The sequence below is a fragment of the Amphiprion ocellaris genome, chromosome 7 (assembly GCF_022539595.1).
Source record: "Amphiprion ocellaris isolate individual 3 ecotype Okinawa chromosome 7, ASM2253959v1, whole genome shotgun sequence".
NCBI classification, from domain to species: domain Eukaryota; kingdom Metazoa; phylum Chordata; class Actinopteri; family Pomacentridae; genus Amphiprion; species Amphiprion ocellaris.
Window position 1 is genome coordinate 36,713,016 of NC_072772.1, and position 16,960 is coordinate 36,729,975.

The 16,960-nt window shown below is 35.2% G+C and overlaps 1 long non-coding RNA gene across 1 annotated transcript in view; it reads right to left on the reverse strand.

Annotated features, from left to right (window-relative positions):
• LOC129349326 (uncharacterized) overlaps positions 1-16,960 on the reverse strand; it is a 162,636-nt gene that overhangs the window by 51,296 nt on the left and 94,380 nt on the right. Inside the window, exon 3 of the long non-coding RNA XR_008602308.1 lies at positions 11,888-12,082. This is a non-coding gene — a long non-coding RNA (uncharacterized LOC129349326). The remainder of the gene's footprint in view (positions 1-11,887; positions 12,083-16,960) is intronic.

Genomic DNA, 16,960 nt, shown 5'->3' on the forward strand with positions numbered 1-16,960 from the left:
AAAATCACCACAAAAAGAGCCAAAATTATAGTTAAAATTTGAAATTACCGAAAAAACATTAAAAATCACCACAACATGATGCAAAACTGCCACAAAACAGTGCAATACCACCACTAAAAGATAGAAAAACATCATAAAAAGGTGCAAAACTGAGGCAAAATGACTCCAAATTACCACAAAAAGAGCTGAAATTACAGTTAAGACTCGAAATGACCAAAGAAACATGAAAACCACCTAGAAATGAGTCATCACTTACAGGAGATTCATGAAATAAAGTTTTTCAACTCAAGTGTACTTGAGTTGATGTTTTAATCAATTTACGACTTTTACTTTGTGATTGTTTGTCTCGGAGCTTCACAAAACACAATAACCCTGCATAAATAAACATAATAAACAGCTAATTATTCATGACTGTACGCAGATAAACCCATCGTCTGTTGTTGTTGTGTTTATTCTGTGTTTACTGTTTGTTCTGTGTACATATGTGTTCGTATACTAGTCGTGTTTTAGCTCTATGGCTGAGCAGCGTCGCTAATCGCCTCCTCATCATTATTCACCATGGAGTCTTTGATGGTTTGCTCTGGGACGATACCAACGTTATCATCCAGCCAGCAGAGAGGAAGAGGAGGAGGGAAGAAGCAATCAAAGAAGAACTTGAAAAAGTTTGAATAAAATGAAAAAAAAGGAGAGAGATGAAGTGAAAGAAGACAACAAACCAACATAAAGAGGTTTCTATCTGGACTCAACTCATTTCCATTCACAAACATCCTCCATCTGCATCAGGAAACAGAATAATTAGTAAAAATTCACATTAAACTCTGCATATATTCAGGATAAAAGCACCACAGGGTTTAAAGAAGGCATGAATATTTACACGTCAACACCTTTTACCGTAAAATAAAACAACAAAATAAATGTTCTCCTGCCTCTTAAACGGTTAAATGACTGTTTTATGGTTCATCTTTTTATTTTAGAGCTTATTTATTTATTTTAGAGCTCAAGTTCTGACCAGCGAGGGGCAAATTTACTCAGATGTAGACGTTGGAATGAAAGCTTGGCAGCTCTAAACCAGTACAACCAGTAAACAACCAGTAAAACACATCTACAACCAGTAAACTACCAGTAAAACAGCATTACAGACAAGAAAACACCAGTAAAACTCCAGTACAGTCAAGAAAACACCAGTACAGCTAGTAAACAACAAGTAAACACATCTACAACCTGTAAACCACCGCTACAACCAGTAAAACACCAATAAAACGCCAGTACAACCAGTAAACAACCAGTAAACAACCAGTAAAACACATCTACAACCAGTAAACAACCAGTAAAACACATCTTCAACCAGTAAAAAAACACTAAAACACCAGTACAACCAATAAAACACCAAAAAAACACCAGTATACCCAATGAAACACCAATGAACAACCAGTCCAACCAGTATAAACCATCTACAGCCTCTTAAACTCCTAAACTACAGTTTTTCTCTCTACTGGAGGAGTTACTGGTTGTAAACACGTTGTTTATCTGGAGGATAAAGTCTAAACTGGTTGTAAACACGTTGTTTATCTGGAGGATAAAGTCTAAACTGGTTGTAAACATGTTGTTTATCTGGAGGTTAAAGTCTAAACTGGTTGTAAACACGTTGTTTATCTGGAGGTTAAAGTCTAAACTGGTTGTAAACACGTTGTTTATCTGGAGGTGAAAGTCTAAACTGGTTGTAAACATGTTGTTTATCTGGAGGTTAAAGTCTAAACTGGTTGTAAACACATTTATCTGGAGGTGAAAGTCTAAACTGGTTGTAAACACGTTGTTTATCTGGAGGTGAAAGTCTAAACTGGTTGTAAACACGTTGTTTATTTGGAGGTTAAAGTCTAAACTGGTTGTAAACACGTTGTTTATCTGGAGATGAAAGTCTAAACTGGTTGTAAACACGTTGTTTATCTGGAGGTTAAAGTCTAAACTGGTTGTAAACACGTTGTTTATCTGGAGGTTAAAGTCTAAACTGGTTGTAAACATGTTGTTTATCTGGAGGTTAAAGTCTAAACTGGTTGTAAACACGTTTATCTGGAGGTTAAAGTCTAAACTGGTTGTAAACATGTTGTTTATCTGGAGGTTAAAGTCTAAACTGGTTGTAAACACGTTGTTTATCTGGAGGTTAAAGTCTAAACTGGTTGTAAACACGTTTATCTGGAGGTTAAAGTCTAAACTGGTTGTAAACATGTTGTTTATCTGCAGGTTAAAGTCTAAACTGGTTGTAAACACGTTTATCTGGAGGTTAAAGTCTAAACTGGTTGTAAACATGTTGTTTATCTGGAGGTTAAAGTCTAAACTGGTTGTAAACATGTTGTTTATCTGGAGGTTAAAGTCTAAACTGGTTGTAAACACGTTGTTTATCTGGAGGTTAAAGTCTAAACTGGTTGTAAACACGTTGTTTATCTGGAGGATAAAGTCTAAACTGGTTGTAAACACATTGTTTATCTGGAGGTTAAAGTCTAAACTGGTTGTAAACACGTTGTTTATCTGGAGGTGAAAGTCTAAACTGGTTGTAAACACGTTGTTTATCTGGAGGTGAAAGTCTAAACTGGTTGTAAACACGTTGTTTATCTGGAGGTGAAAGTCTAAACTGGTTGTAAACACGTTGTTTATCTGGAGGTTAAAGTCTAAACTGGTTGTAAACACGTTGTTTATGTGAAGGTTAAAGTCTAAACTGGTTGTAAACATGTTGTTTATCTGGAGGTGAAAGTCTAAACTGGTTGTAAACATGTTGTTTATCTGGAGGTTAAAGTCTAAACTGGTTGTAAACACGTTTATCTGGAGGTGAAAGTCTAAACTGGTTGTAAACACGTTGTTTATCTGGAGGTTAAAGTCTAAACTGGTTGTAAACACGTTGTTTATCTGGAGGTGAAAGTCTAAACTGGTTGTAAACACGTTGTTTATCTGGAGGTTAAAGTCTAAACTGGTTGTAAACACGTTGTTTATCTGGAGGTGAAAGTCTAAACTGGTTGTAAACATGTTGTTTACCTGGAGGTTAAAGTCTAAACTGGTTGTAAACACGTTTATCTGGAGGTTAAAGTCTAAACTGGTTGTAAACATGTTGTTTATCTGGAGGTTAAAGTCTAAACTGGTTGTAAACACGTTGTTTATCTGGAGGTTAAAGTCTAAACTGGTTGTAAACACGTTTATCTGGAGGTTAAAGTCTAAACTGGTTGTAAACATGTTGTTTATCTGCAGGTTAAAGTCTAAACTGGTTGTAAACACGTTTATCTGGAGGTTAAAGTCTAAACTGGTTGTAAACATGTTGTTTATCTGGAGGTTAAAATCTAAACTGGTTGTAAACATGTTGTTTATCTGGAGGTTAAAGTCTAAACTGGTTGTAAACACGTTGTTTATCTGGAGGTTAAAGTCTAAACTGGTTGTAAACATGTTGTTTATCTGGAGGTGAAAGTCTAAACTGGTTGTAAACATGTTGTTTATCTGGAGGTGAAAGTCTAAACTGGTTGTAAACATGTTGTTTATCTGGAGGTTAAAGTCTAAACTGGTTGTAAACACGTTTATCTGGAGGTGAAAGTCTAAACTGGTTGTAAACACGTTGTTTATCTGGAGGTGAAAGTCTAAACTGGTTGTAAACACGTTGTTTATCTGGAGGTTAAAGTCTAAACTGGTTGTAAACACGTTGTTTATCTGGAGGTTAAAGTCTAAACTGGTTGTAAACACGTTGTTTATCTGGAGGTGAAAGTCTAAACTGGTTGTAAACATGTTGTTTATCTGGAGGTTAAAGTCTAAACTGGTTGTAAACACGTTTATCTGGAGGTTAAAGTCTAAACTGGTTGTAAACACGTTTATCTGGAGGTTAAAGTCTAAACTGGTTGTAAACACGTTGTTTATTTGGAGGTTAAAGTCTAAACTGGTTGTAAACACGTTGTTTATCTGGAGGTGAAAGTCTAAACTGGTTGTAAACACGTTGTTTATCTGGAGGTTAAAGTCTAAACTGGTTGTAAACACGTTGTTTATCTGGAGGTTAAAGTCTAAACTGGTTGTAAACATGTTGTTTATCTGGAGGTTAAAGTCTAAACTGGTTGTAAACACGTTTATCTGGAGGTTAAAGTCTAAACTGGTTGTAAACATGTTGTTTATCTGGAGGTTAAAGTCTAAACTGGTTGTAAACATGTTGTTTATCTGGAGGTTAAAGTCTAAACTGGTTGTAAACATGTTGTTTATCTGGAGGTTAAAGTCTAAACTGGTTGTAAACACATTGTTTATCTGGAGGATAAAGTCTAAACTGGTTGTAAACACGTTGTTTATCTGGAGGTTAAAGTCTAAACTGGTTGTAAACACGTTGTTTATCTGGAGGTTAAAGTCTAAACTGGTTGTAAACACATTTATCTGGAGGTTAAAGTCTAAACTGGTTGTAAACATGTTGTTTATCTGGAGGTTAAAGTCTAAACTGGTTGTAAACACGTTTATCTGGAGGTTAAAGTCTAAACTGGTTGTAAACATGTTGTTTATCTGGAGGTTAAAGTCTAAACTGGTTGTAAACACGTTTATCTGGAGGTTAAAGTCTAAACTGGTTGTAAACACGTTGTTTATCTGGAGGTTAAAGTCTAAACTGGTTGTAAACACATTGTTTATCTGGAGGATAAAGTCTAAACTGGTTGTAAACACGTTGTTTATCTGGAGGTTAAAGTCTAAACTGGTTGTAAACACGTTGTTTATCTGGAGGTTAAAGTCTAAACTGGTTGTAAACATGTTGTTTATCTGGAGGTTAAAGTCTAAACTGGTTGTAAACACGTTTATCTAGAGGTTAAAGTCTAAACTGGTTGTAAACACGTTTATCTGGAGGTTAAAGTCTAAACTGGTTGTAAACATGTTGTTTATCTGGAGGTTAAAGTCTAAACTGGTTGTAAACACGTTTATCTGGAGGTTAAAGTCTAAACTGGTTGTAAACATGTTGTTTATCTGGAGGTTAAAGTCTAAACTGGTTGTAAACACGTTTATCTGGAGGTTAAAGTCTAAACTGCTTGTAAACATGTTGTTTATCTGGAGGTTAAAGTCTAAACTGGTTGTAAACACGTTTATCTGGAGGTTAAAGTCTAAACTGGTTGTAAACACGTTGTTTATCTGGAGGTTAAAGTCTAAACTGGTTGTAAACACGTTTATCTGGAGGTTAAAGTCTAAACTGGTTGTAAACATGTTGTTTATCTGGAGGTTAAAGTCTAAACTGGTTGTAAACACGTTGTTTATCTGGAGGTTAAAGTCTAAACTGGTTGTAAACACGTTGTTTATCTGGAGGTTAAAGTGTAAACAGTTTTTTTTCTGCAACCCTGCATTTCAAGTTTTCATCAGCGGTGACAGAAAATAACTCGGATTTAATGGAAAAATGAATTTAAAAACAGGAAAGTGACGAGACGTCTGAGCTGTAGAAGCAGGAAGTAAACTCGTGGCATTTAAATGTCATTTCTCAAAGTTCACAGCGTCCCTCCATCGATTCTACTCAGAGAGAAGTTTTATCAACTCTCTGGATTCATTCAGGTAATAAAACCGACGGGAAAAAACCATGTTTGAGGAGCTAAAGGTCAGATTTAGAGGGATGGAGGTCAGCAGGCGAACAATTCTGTCCTATTAGAGCTCATTTATTATTTAGTATTTAGTCATTTAGAGTCATTTATACCTCAGTGATACGTGACAATAAGAAAGAAAGAAAGAAAGAAAGAATCTAGATAATTAATTAGCTAAATGCTAAATAGAAGAAAAACTGAAAAAACAACAAATTGAAGAGCTAATTATCCTAAATATAAAGCTAGCATTTAAGAAACAGAGAAATTAGCTAACTAGCTGATTAATGGGAAAGAAAGAAAGAAAGAAAGAAAGAAAGAAAGAAAGAACGAAGGAAAGAAAGAAGGAAAGAAATAAAGAAACTAGCTAACTAAATAGTTCAAAGCCAATATAAGAAAAACAGAAATAAACAAAAACAAAAAATACTAAATGTTATAATTGTATAATTAGTACTTTCGGAAGAGAGAAACTAGATAACTAGCTAAATGCTAAATATAAGGAAAACAACAGAAAGAAAGAATCAAATTCGCTAAACTAAATAAATGCTATGTTTGTATATATATATATATATATATATATATATATATATATATATATATATATATATATATATATATATATATATATAGTTGAAATTTTGCATTTTTTGTGGTGATTTTTGGTCTTTTTTTGGTCATTTTACATCTTTCAGTGGATTTTTTGTGTCTTTTTGTACAGATTTTGTGTTTCTTTGTGGTAAGGTTGGCCCTTTTTGCGGTAATTTTGTGTCTTTTTATGGTATATTCACACATTTCTGTGATGATTTGGGGTCATTTTGTGCAAGTTTTGGCCTTTTGTGTGGTCATTTTGCACCTCTTGTGGTGATTTCGTGTCTTTGTGGTATATTTACCTCTCTTTGTGGAGATTTTTTGTCTGTTTTTGGAAACTTTTGGTCTTTTTGTGGTAATTTTGTTTCTTTTTGTGGTGATTTTGTGTCTTTTTGCTGAAATGATTGGTCTTTTTGTAGTGATTGTTAGTCTTTTTGTGGAAGTTTTTGGTCTTTTGTGGTCATTTTGCACCTTTTTGTGGTGATTTGGTGTCTTTGTGGTATTTCTTTCTGGGGAGATTTTTGGCCTTTTTTGGAAATTTTTGGCCTATTTGTGGAGATTTTTGGTCTTTTTGTGCAAGTTTTTGGTCTTTTGTGGTCATTTTGCATCTTGTGGTGATTTTGTGTCTTTTTGTGTCATTTTTGGTCTTTTTTTGGAGATTTTTGGTCTTTTTGTGTCGGTTTTTGGTCTTTTTGTGGTGATTTTATGTCTTTTTGTGGTCATTTGTCACTTTTTTGTGGCAATTTTGTGTTTTTTGCAGTAATTTTTGTTCTTTCATGAATATTTGTGGTATTTTTTGGAGATTTTTAGTCTTTTTGTGGAAGTTTTTGGTCTTTTTGTGGTCATTTTGGGTCTTTTGTGGTGATTGTCTTTTTGTGGAGATTTATGGTCATTTTGTGGTGATTTTTTTGTCTTTTTGTGAAGATTTTTGGTCTTTATGTGTGTGTTTTTGGTTGTTTGTTGTCATTTTGCACCTTATTGTCATGATTTTGTGTCTTTTTGTGGAGATTTTTTTATCTTTTTGTAGTGATTGTTGGTCTTTTGTGAAGATTTTTGGTCTTTTTTTGAGATTTTTGTTCTTTTTGTCATTATTTTTCACCTATTTGTGGTGATTTTGTTGCTTTTTGTGGTGATAGTTGGTCTTTTTGTGGAGATTTTTTATCTTTTGTTGTAATTGTTGGTCTTTTGTGAAGATTTTTGGTCTGTTTTTATGGAGATTTTTGGTCTTTTTTTGGTTATTTTTCACTTGTTTGTGGTAGTTTTGTGGCTTTTTGTGGTGATTGTTGGGTTTTTTGTGGAGATTTCTTATCTTTTTGTGGTGATTGTTGGTGTTTTTGTGGTGATTGTTGGTCTTTTTGTGGAGATTTTTAGTCCTTTTGTGGAGAGTTTTGGTCCTTTTGTGGTGGTTGTTGGTCGTTTTGTGGTGATCTTTGGTCTTTTTGTGGTGATTGTTGGTCTTTTTGTGGAGATTTTTGGTCTTTTTGTGGAGATTTTTGGTCTTTTTGTCGAGATTTTTTCGTCATTTTGTGGTGATTTTTGGTCTTTTTGTGGAGATTTGTTAGTTGTTTTGTGGTGATTTTTGGTCTTTTTGTGGAGATTTTTAGTCTTTTTATGGTGATTGTTGGTCGTTTTGTGGAGATTTTTGGTCTTTTTGTGGAGATTTTTAGTCCTTTTATGGTGATTTTTGGTCTTTTTGTGGATATTTTTTACTCATTTTGTGGTGATTTTTGGTCTTTTGTGGAGATTTTTAGTCTTTTTGTCATGATTTTTGGTCATTTTGTGGTGATTTTTGGTCTTTTTGTGGAGATTTTTTAGTCTTTTTGTGGAAGTTTTTTGTCTTTTTGTCAATCAATCAATCAAACTTTATTCATATAGCACTTTTCATACAGTTAAAAATGCAACGCAAAGTGCTTTACAACATTAAAAACATTAAAAACAAGAAAACCCGTCCCTCCCTCCCTCCATATATACATATATGGACACAACTGCAGAAGCACGCACACGTACACACACACATACATACATACACACACCCATACATACACAGACACACACTCCCACCACTGACAGTAGGGAGACATGGCATGGCACTGACGATTGTGGAAAACGCCTCCATTGGGGTCGTCCACACTGGGAGGAGTTGCAGGCCATGACCACTGGGGGCGCTGGCACCCAGACCCACTGACCCCAGTGTGGAGGACCACCTGAGGAAACACTGGAGTTAAATAACTAAAAATTTAAAACTACAAGATAGAATAAAAGACCTATAACATAAGTAAAAGGTGAAAGGTTAAAAAAAGGTGGTGATTGTTGGTCCTTTTGTGGTGATTTTTGGTCTTTTTGTGGAGATTTTTGGTCCTTTTGTGGTGATTTTTGGTCTTTTTGTGGAGATTTTTTGTCTTTTTGTGGAGATTTTTGGTCCTTTTGTGGTGGCTTTTGGTCTTTTTGTGGTGATTGTTGGTCCTTTTGTCATGATTTTTGGTCTTTTTGTGGTCATTTTGCGTCTTTCAGTGGATTTTTTTGTGTCTTTTTGTACAGATTTTGTGATTTGTGACCTGACTGGTGTTTATCTGCAGGAGTGATGGAACCTGAGCAGCTATCGATCATTGGTTGGGCTTTAATCATCTCCTGCTCACCACACATCTGGACATTCCTGGTTTTTGTGTTCTCCATTATTGCGTGGAGCTCATTTTCCCGGCCGAGCGGCTCTGAACAACACTCCTGTCCTCTCAGCTCCTATTTCACGGCCCGGTACGCTACAGTAATAATACAGCAACACGGAGCAGGATCCCTTTTTTTATGGACACAGAATATTTACGGCCTCCTTTGTCCCCTGAAATCCTCTTACAGCTCTTCTTCTGGACACCAGCGCTGGGATTCGCTGCAGCTTTGTGCTATTGTGAGTCACTCTGGATCAGTTGGCTAAATGGAAGTTTTTACCAGGATTTATATTTCAGAGAAAGAAAAAAAGCTGCACAGACTTTGGGAATTAAGTCCTAGATGGAGAATCTGAGGGTCAGATTTAGGGGAAATGAACTGGAGATGCAGGAATTAAATAAAAAGGAACAAATGTATGAATTTCTGACAAAAATCACAGCAAACACAGCAGGAATGAAGTCAAAGATACATATAAATACCACAAGAAATTCAAAATCATTACCAAAAGATGCTAAAATACCAGAATAAAATGCAAAATTATGACCAAAGGATGCTAAATTCTCATTAGAAATATGATATCTGCTCCGAAATACGTATAACTACCATAAAAAATGCTGAAATACCAAAAATAATGCAAAATTATGACCAAAAGATGCTAAATTTCCATATAAAAACATGAAATCTGCTGAAATGTATGTATAATTACCATAAAAGATGCTAAAATACCACAAAAATGCAAAATCATTATCAAAAAACACTAAATTCCTATAATTAGACATGAAATCTGTTCAAAAACATGTATAATTACCACAAAAGATGCTAGAACATCAGAAAAAGATGCAAAATCATTACAAAAAGACGCAAAATTTCCCTTAAAAGAGATGCAATCACCACAAAAGATGCTACAATATCACTAAAGAAAGCAAATCGTTATCAAAAGACACTAAATTCTCATAAAACACATATGAAATCTTCTCAAAAATATGTATAATTACTATAAAAGATGCTGGAATACCAGAAAAAGATGCAAACTCATGACCAAAAGTCATGTCTTTTGGTCATGATTTTGCGTCTTTTTCTGGTATTCTAGTTCTAATTTCCAGAAAAAGATATGAAATCTTCTCAAAAACACACAGAATTACCATAAAAAGATGCTAAAATATTCTCAAAAAATGCCAAATAATTCCAAAACAGTGCTAAATTTCCATAAAGAGATAGAATTACAATAAAATACCACAAAAAAAAAACAAAATCATCACCAAAAGATGTTGCATTCTCATGAAAACACATGAAATCTGCTGACAAATACATATATTTGCCATAAAAGATGCTAAAATACTGCAAAAAGATGCAAAATATACATAAGATGGCCTGAAAACATGGGAAACCAGCAGAAAAAGACAGAAAATCATGAAAATAACCAGGTTACTGTCATTTGATCTGCTGCTAATACAAATTTTTATGTAATTTATGATTCATTTTGATTAAAATACTTATCAAAAGACGTTAATTTCTCAAAAAAGACCTTAAATCATCTCAAAAATGCATATAACTAGTGTAAAAGATGCTGAAATATCAAAACAAAAAGCAAAAATAATTACAAAAAGATGCTGAAATATCAAAAAAGCTGCAAAATAATTTCCAAAACATGCTGCTCCACATCTCTACCAGGTTGCATCCTCTGTTTAAATCCCACATCCTGGTTTGGATGCATTCTGTCGCCATCATCTCTCTGGGTTTATTGATCAGTCCGTCATTTCATCCTGCATTTCTATTGGTTAGTTAGCTGACGTAGGTCCAGCAGCATCACACTGATGATGATCACCCAGAAAGTTATGGCAGCTTGTCTTTGGTCACCATGACAACGGCCGTCCTTGAACCTGTCTCTCAGTGAGACATAGGACTACGACCAAAGATATCACCACCGTCCTCTCAGCGCTGGTCTGGGACGTGTAGAGGCCTTAAAACAAGACTGAACCCAAGCCCTAAACTGGTCTAAAACCAGTTAAAAATCAGCCCAAAATCAAGCCCTAAACTGGTCTAAAACCAGTTTAAAATCAGCCCAAAATCAAGCCCTAAACTGGTCCAAAACCAGTTTAAAATCAGCCCAAAACCAAGCCCTAAACTGGTCCAAAACCAGTTTAAAATTACCCCAAAACCAAGCCCTAAACTGGTCTGAAACCAGTTTAAAATCAGCCCAAAACCAAGCCCTAAACTGGTCCAAAACCAGTTTAAAATTACCCCAAAACCAAGCCCTAAACTGGTCTGAAACCAGTTTAAAATCAGCCCAAAACCAAGCCCTAAACTGGTCTGAAACCAGTCTAAAATCAGTCATAAAGCTCCTCTTATCTTGAAAGTACGAGCTCTAGTTGGAGGTCATTATTCTCTACACCAGTCTTTGTCATGGTGCCCCTTTATTAGCTAAACTTCCTGCAGTCCAACAGTGTTCTAGAAGGTTCCTGACCTCCTATAGAACATTAAGGAACAACCTGGAAGCAGAAATGCTGGTTTTTCGTACGGAGTGTCATGGCCTTCAGCCCTAACAACCAGAGACACATCTATCTTCAACCTCAGCCAAAACAAGTACATCTTCTGAACCCCCAGATGTCCACACCGGCCATAAGATGTTCTCAGTACCTCCTCCTGGAACGCTGAAGGAACAACAACCTGAAAATAGGATCACCAATGAAATCTTTCCCATTTGGCCCCTATTTCCTGACCAACAGGTTGTTGTTTACCAGAAGACCCTGTGTTACACCTTCCCATCCATGAATCCTCTCTGGAGAATCTACCTGAGGTTCTAAGAGGCTGCAGGTCTCAGATCTTCTCTGAAGGACCAACCAGAGGTTCTAAGAGGCTGCAGGGCTCAGATCTTCTCTGAAGGACCAACCAGAGGTTCTAAGAGGCTGCAGGGCTCAGATCTTCTCTGAAGGACCAACCAGAGGTTCTAAGAGGCTGCAGGTCTCAGATCTTCTCTGAAGGACCAACCAGAGGTTCTAAGAGGCTGCAGGTCTCAGATCTTCTCTGAAGGACCAACCAGAGGTTCTAAGAGGCTGCAGGGCTCAGATCTTCTCTGGAGGACCTACCTGAGGTTCTGGAGGATTCTCAGTGCGGTCACATCACCGTCCTCCTTGGGGTGACGACGGGACGAGGAGCTAACGAGGACGCCCTCCACCTGAACAGGAAGGAGAAGAAGGATGTCCACAGGTTGCATCAGGATTCTTTAATATTCTTGCAGCTTCTTCTCCTCGTTCTTCTTCTGAGCGAGGAGGAAACTTCTCCTGAAAGAGCAGCAGAAATAAAAACACCGAGGATCACATTCAGGTCACAGCAGGGATGAAGTTAGAATAAAGTGTTTTTGTCGAGTCTTCGTTGTGATTTTGTGTTATTTAGAATGTGGAAGAGAAAACTGCACAGAAAAAAACGATTTATTCTTATTCCACATTTTCCCAGTTTAGTTAAAATACAGAAAATATCTAAACATTAAAAACTGTCAATAAAATTCTAAAACTTTTCTCTGCATTGTTAAAGTACAGATAAAATCTAATGAAATTACAGGAAAAAATTATGAATTTATATATTGACTGTTCAAAAAAGCTGAAATAAAAACAGTAAATAATGTCAGCTTCAAAACATTTTTAAAAATACTAATTAACTAGTTTCCAACATTTGACTGCAAAATTACACAATTTTGACGTAATTAGGCACAATTTTTGATTGATTTACAACCAGTTTTCACTCATTTTGGACAAATTTCAGTCATTTTTCAACACTTCTTGACAACTTTTAAATATTTTTAGATCAGTTTTAGTCATTTAAAACCACTTTCAGTCGATTCACAACCAGTTTAATCCAATTTCGGACTTTTTTTCCAGACCAGTTTTAGTCATTTTGAACATGTTTGATTCACTTATGATCAGTTTTAGTCATTTCAAACCATTTTGACCATTTTTTTTAACTCATTCTGGATGAATTTCAGTCATTTTGAACATTTTATAACATATTTTCAATCAAAACTATTTTTATTTTAAAACTAAGTTTTTGATTTTAAAAACAATTGTATATTTATTTCAGACCAGTTTTAATAATTTTAAACAATTCTGACCAATTTTTAATTTATTAAGAACCAGTTTTGATCATTTTCAGTAATTTTTGATTCATTTACAACCAATTTTACAACCGATTTTAGATTAATTTTGAACGATTTTAGTTTTTTCAAACAATTTGACCATTTTTAAATTAACTTTACAGCAGTTTTTGTAATTTTGACCAATATTTACTTCATTTTGGGCTAGTTTTAGTTATTTCAAATAAGTTTGACCAATTTTTCATTTATTCAGAATCAGTTTTACTCATTTTGAACAATCTTTGATTAATTTAGGACCAGTTTCAGTCATTTTGAAAAATACTTCTGTACTCTTTTTGATTTATTTAGGAGCACTTTTAATCATATTGAACAATTCTGACATTTTAAAAAATTTACTTCAGACCATTTTTTTTAAAAATAAAATTGACCAATAATTTCTTCATTTTGGACCAGTTTTAGTCATTTCAAACCATTTTCACCAATTTTTCACTCATTTTGAACACTTCTGGATCAACCTGCTGCTGTGAATAGTCCTCCTGTTTGATAGTATTTGCTAAAGCCAGCAGTATTCAGCTCTTTCAGGGAGAATTTTCTTTAATAAAACTATATATTTCTGTAAATCTACTTCAGTCATGAGCTTCAGATGAGTAACTCTGACAATAAATCCACTTTTATCCTCTAAGAAAACACATGCAAGTTAAATTTACTTATAAACCACTTTATAAAACAGCCCTGAACAGAATCCTAATCCTGGAAAGCGTGGATGTGTGATTTATTGCCATAAATAAGAGCAGATTGAGAGCAGCAGCAGCAGCTAGCAGCAGCTAGCAGCAGCAGGTTTATGTGAGGTGAAGGATCGACTTCATGTGTCTCAGCAGGTGGATTACAGACAAGATTACAGAATAAATAATAAATAATAAAACAGGTGAGTCTCCCGACTGACAGCTGGATCAGCGGATTAGCGCTAGCACGGCCCCGGATTAGCCTTAGCAACGAGCTAATGCTGCAGGCTAGGAGATTAGCAGCAGCGCTAGCACGACTCCGAGGTACAGATTAGCTTCAGATTTAACAGCAACAAGTCTGGAGAAGACGGAGACGAGGATTCAGGCTCAGAAAACACCAGAAACTAAGAATTATTACAACAGCGCTAGTACGGCTAATATATATACTTAATCACCAGAGTTTAGAGGAGATTTTGTTGAATTTTTCAACAGTTGTTTCAACATATCTACATAAAATGACAACAAAAATACACAAGAAACACAAATATAATTAAAATAATCACAAAGATGCACAAAATAACCACAAATATACATGAATAACTACAAAGATAGACAAAATAGTCATAAACATACACAAAAAACTGCAAAAATACACAAAAACCCCACAAATACAAATAAAATAACTAAGAAAGTGCACAAAATAACCACATATATTCATAAACAACTACAAAAACATACAAATAACGACAAATATACATAAATGACGACAGAAATACACAAAATGACCACAAACATGCACAAACTAATTGCAAAAACATACACAAAAACGCAAATACACATAAAGCTGATATGCTTCTTCAACATATCAGCAGCATCGACTACACGCAAATAACACGTCAATAACACGCCTCTAATCAGCAGAGCATGCTGGGAAATATGACCGCTTTGTTTACCCACACTCAGCTGCACGTATGAACAGATGAACACGTATGAACAGAAGAACACGTATGAACAGAAGAACACGTATGAACAGATGAACACGTATGAACAGAAGAACACGTATGAACAGAAGAACACGTATGAACAGAAGAACACGTATGAACAGATGAACACGTATGAACAGATGAACACGTATGAACAGATGAGCACGTATGAACAGAAGAACACGTATGAACAGATGAACACGGATGAACAGATGAGCATGTATGAACAGAAGAAAACGTATGAACAGATGAACACGTATGAACAGATGAACACATATGAACAGATGAGCACGTATGAACAGATGAACATGTATGAACAGATGAACACGTATGAACAGAAGAACACGTATGAACAGAAGAACACGTATGAACAGAAGAACACGTATGAACAGAAGAACACGTATGAACAGAAGAACACGTATGAACAGATGAACACGTATGAACAGATGAACACGTATGAACAGATGAGCACGTATGAACAGAAGAACACGTATGAACAGATGAACACGGATGAACAGATGAGCATGTATGAACAGAAGAAAACGTATGAACAGATGAACACGTATGAACAGATGAACACATATGAACAGATGAGCACGTATGAACAGATGAACATGTATGAACAGATGAACACGTATGAACAGAAGAACACGTATGAACAGAAGAACACGTATGAACAGATGAACACGGATGAACAGATGAGCACGTATGAACAGAAGAACACGTATGAACAGATGAACATGTATGAACAGATGAACACGTATGAACAGATGAACATGTATGAACAGATGAACACGTATGAACAGATGAGCACGTATGAACAGATGAACATGTATGAACAGATGAACACATATGAACAGATGAGCACGTATGAACAGATGAACATGTATGAACAGATGAACACGTATGAACAGATGAACACGGATGAACAGATGAGCACGTATGAACAGATGAGCACGTATGAACAGAAGAACACATGTGAACAGATGAGCACGTATGAACAGATGAACACGGATGAACAGATGAACACGTATGAACAGATGAACACGTATGAACAGATGAGCACGTATGAATAGATGAACATGTATGAACAGATGAACACGTATGAACAGATGAGCATGTATGAATAGATGAACACATATGAACAGATGAACACGGATGAACAGATGAGCATGTATGAATAGATGAACATGTATGAACAGATGAACACGTATGAACAGATGAGCATGTATGAATAGATGAACACATATGAACAGATGAACACGGATGAACAGATGAACACGTATGAACAGATGAACACGTATGAACAGATGAACACGTATGAACAGATGAACACGTATGAACAGATGAACATGTATGAACAGATGAACACGTATGAACAGATGAGCATGTATGAATAGATGAACACATATGAACAGATGAACACGGATGAACAGATGAGCATGTATGAATAGATGAACACATATGAACAGATGAACACGGATGAACAGATGAACACATATGAACAGATGAACACGTATGAACAGATGAACACGTATGAACAGATGAACACGTATGAACAGATGAACACGTATGAACAGATGAACATGTATGAACAGAAGGGATCATGAGAAGGTCTGGATGTTCTAAAATCTGACCTGAGATCAGTTTATCGTGGATCCATTAATCTGGTGTTAATCTGAGTCCTGACCACAGATTCTTCACGTTAATCCTCAGATCAGGAGAACAAACTGATCATAAACCTGCAGAACATCATTTATCTTTTATTCTAGCAGCTCGGATCAGATGCAGCTTTTTTTTTTTTTTTTTAGTTTCTTCATGGCATCGTCTCTTAAACTACTATTTCCTGCTGCTTATGGATTCTTTATGTGTGATTTTCCTGAAGCTACGACCCGTTCAGAACATCCAGACCTTCTCATGATCCCAGCTGCTGCAGAAATAAAACACGTGATGAGTTTCTAGGAGGAATTTCTAGAAAGCATCTGGAATGAAAGACAAACATGTTCTCCGTTATATTTCATGTTATTATATTATATATTTTAAGCGTTTTTTGGTCGCAGCTCACTAGAATTAGCTTTCTGTGATTTGATCCTCTTCCTCAAAATAAAATTAGCGCTTTTATTATTATTATTATTATTATTATTATTATTATTATTATTATTATTATTATTATTATTATTATTATTATTATTATTATTATGTAATTTTATTGAATTTAATTAAATTTTATTTGTGTTTTATGGTATTGTATTTAATATTCTGTTATATTTTACCAATTTTTTAAACTTATTTTTGGCCACAACTCACCAGAATTAGCTTCTTGTGATTTGTTTCTCTTTTACAAAATAAAATTTGAGTTTTAAAGTT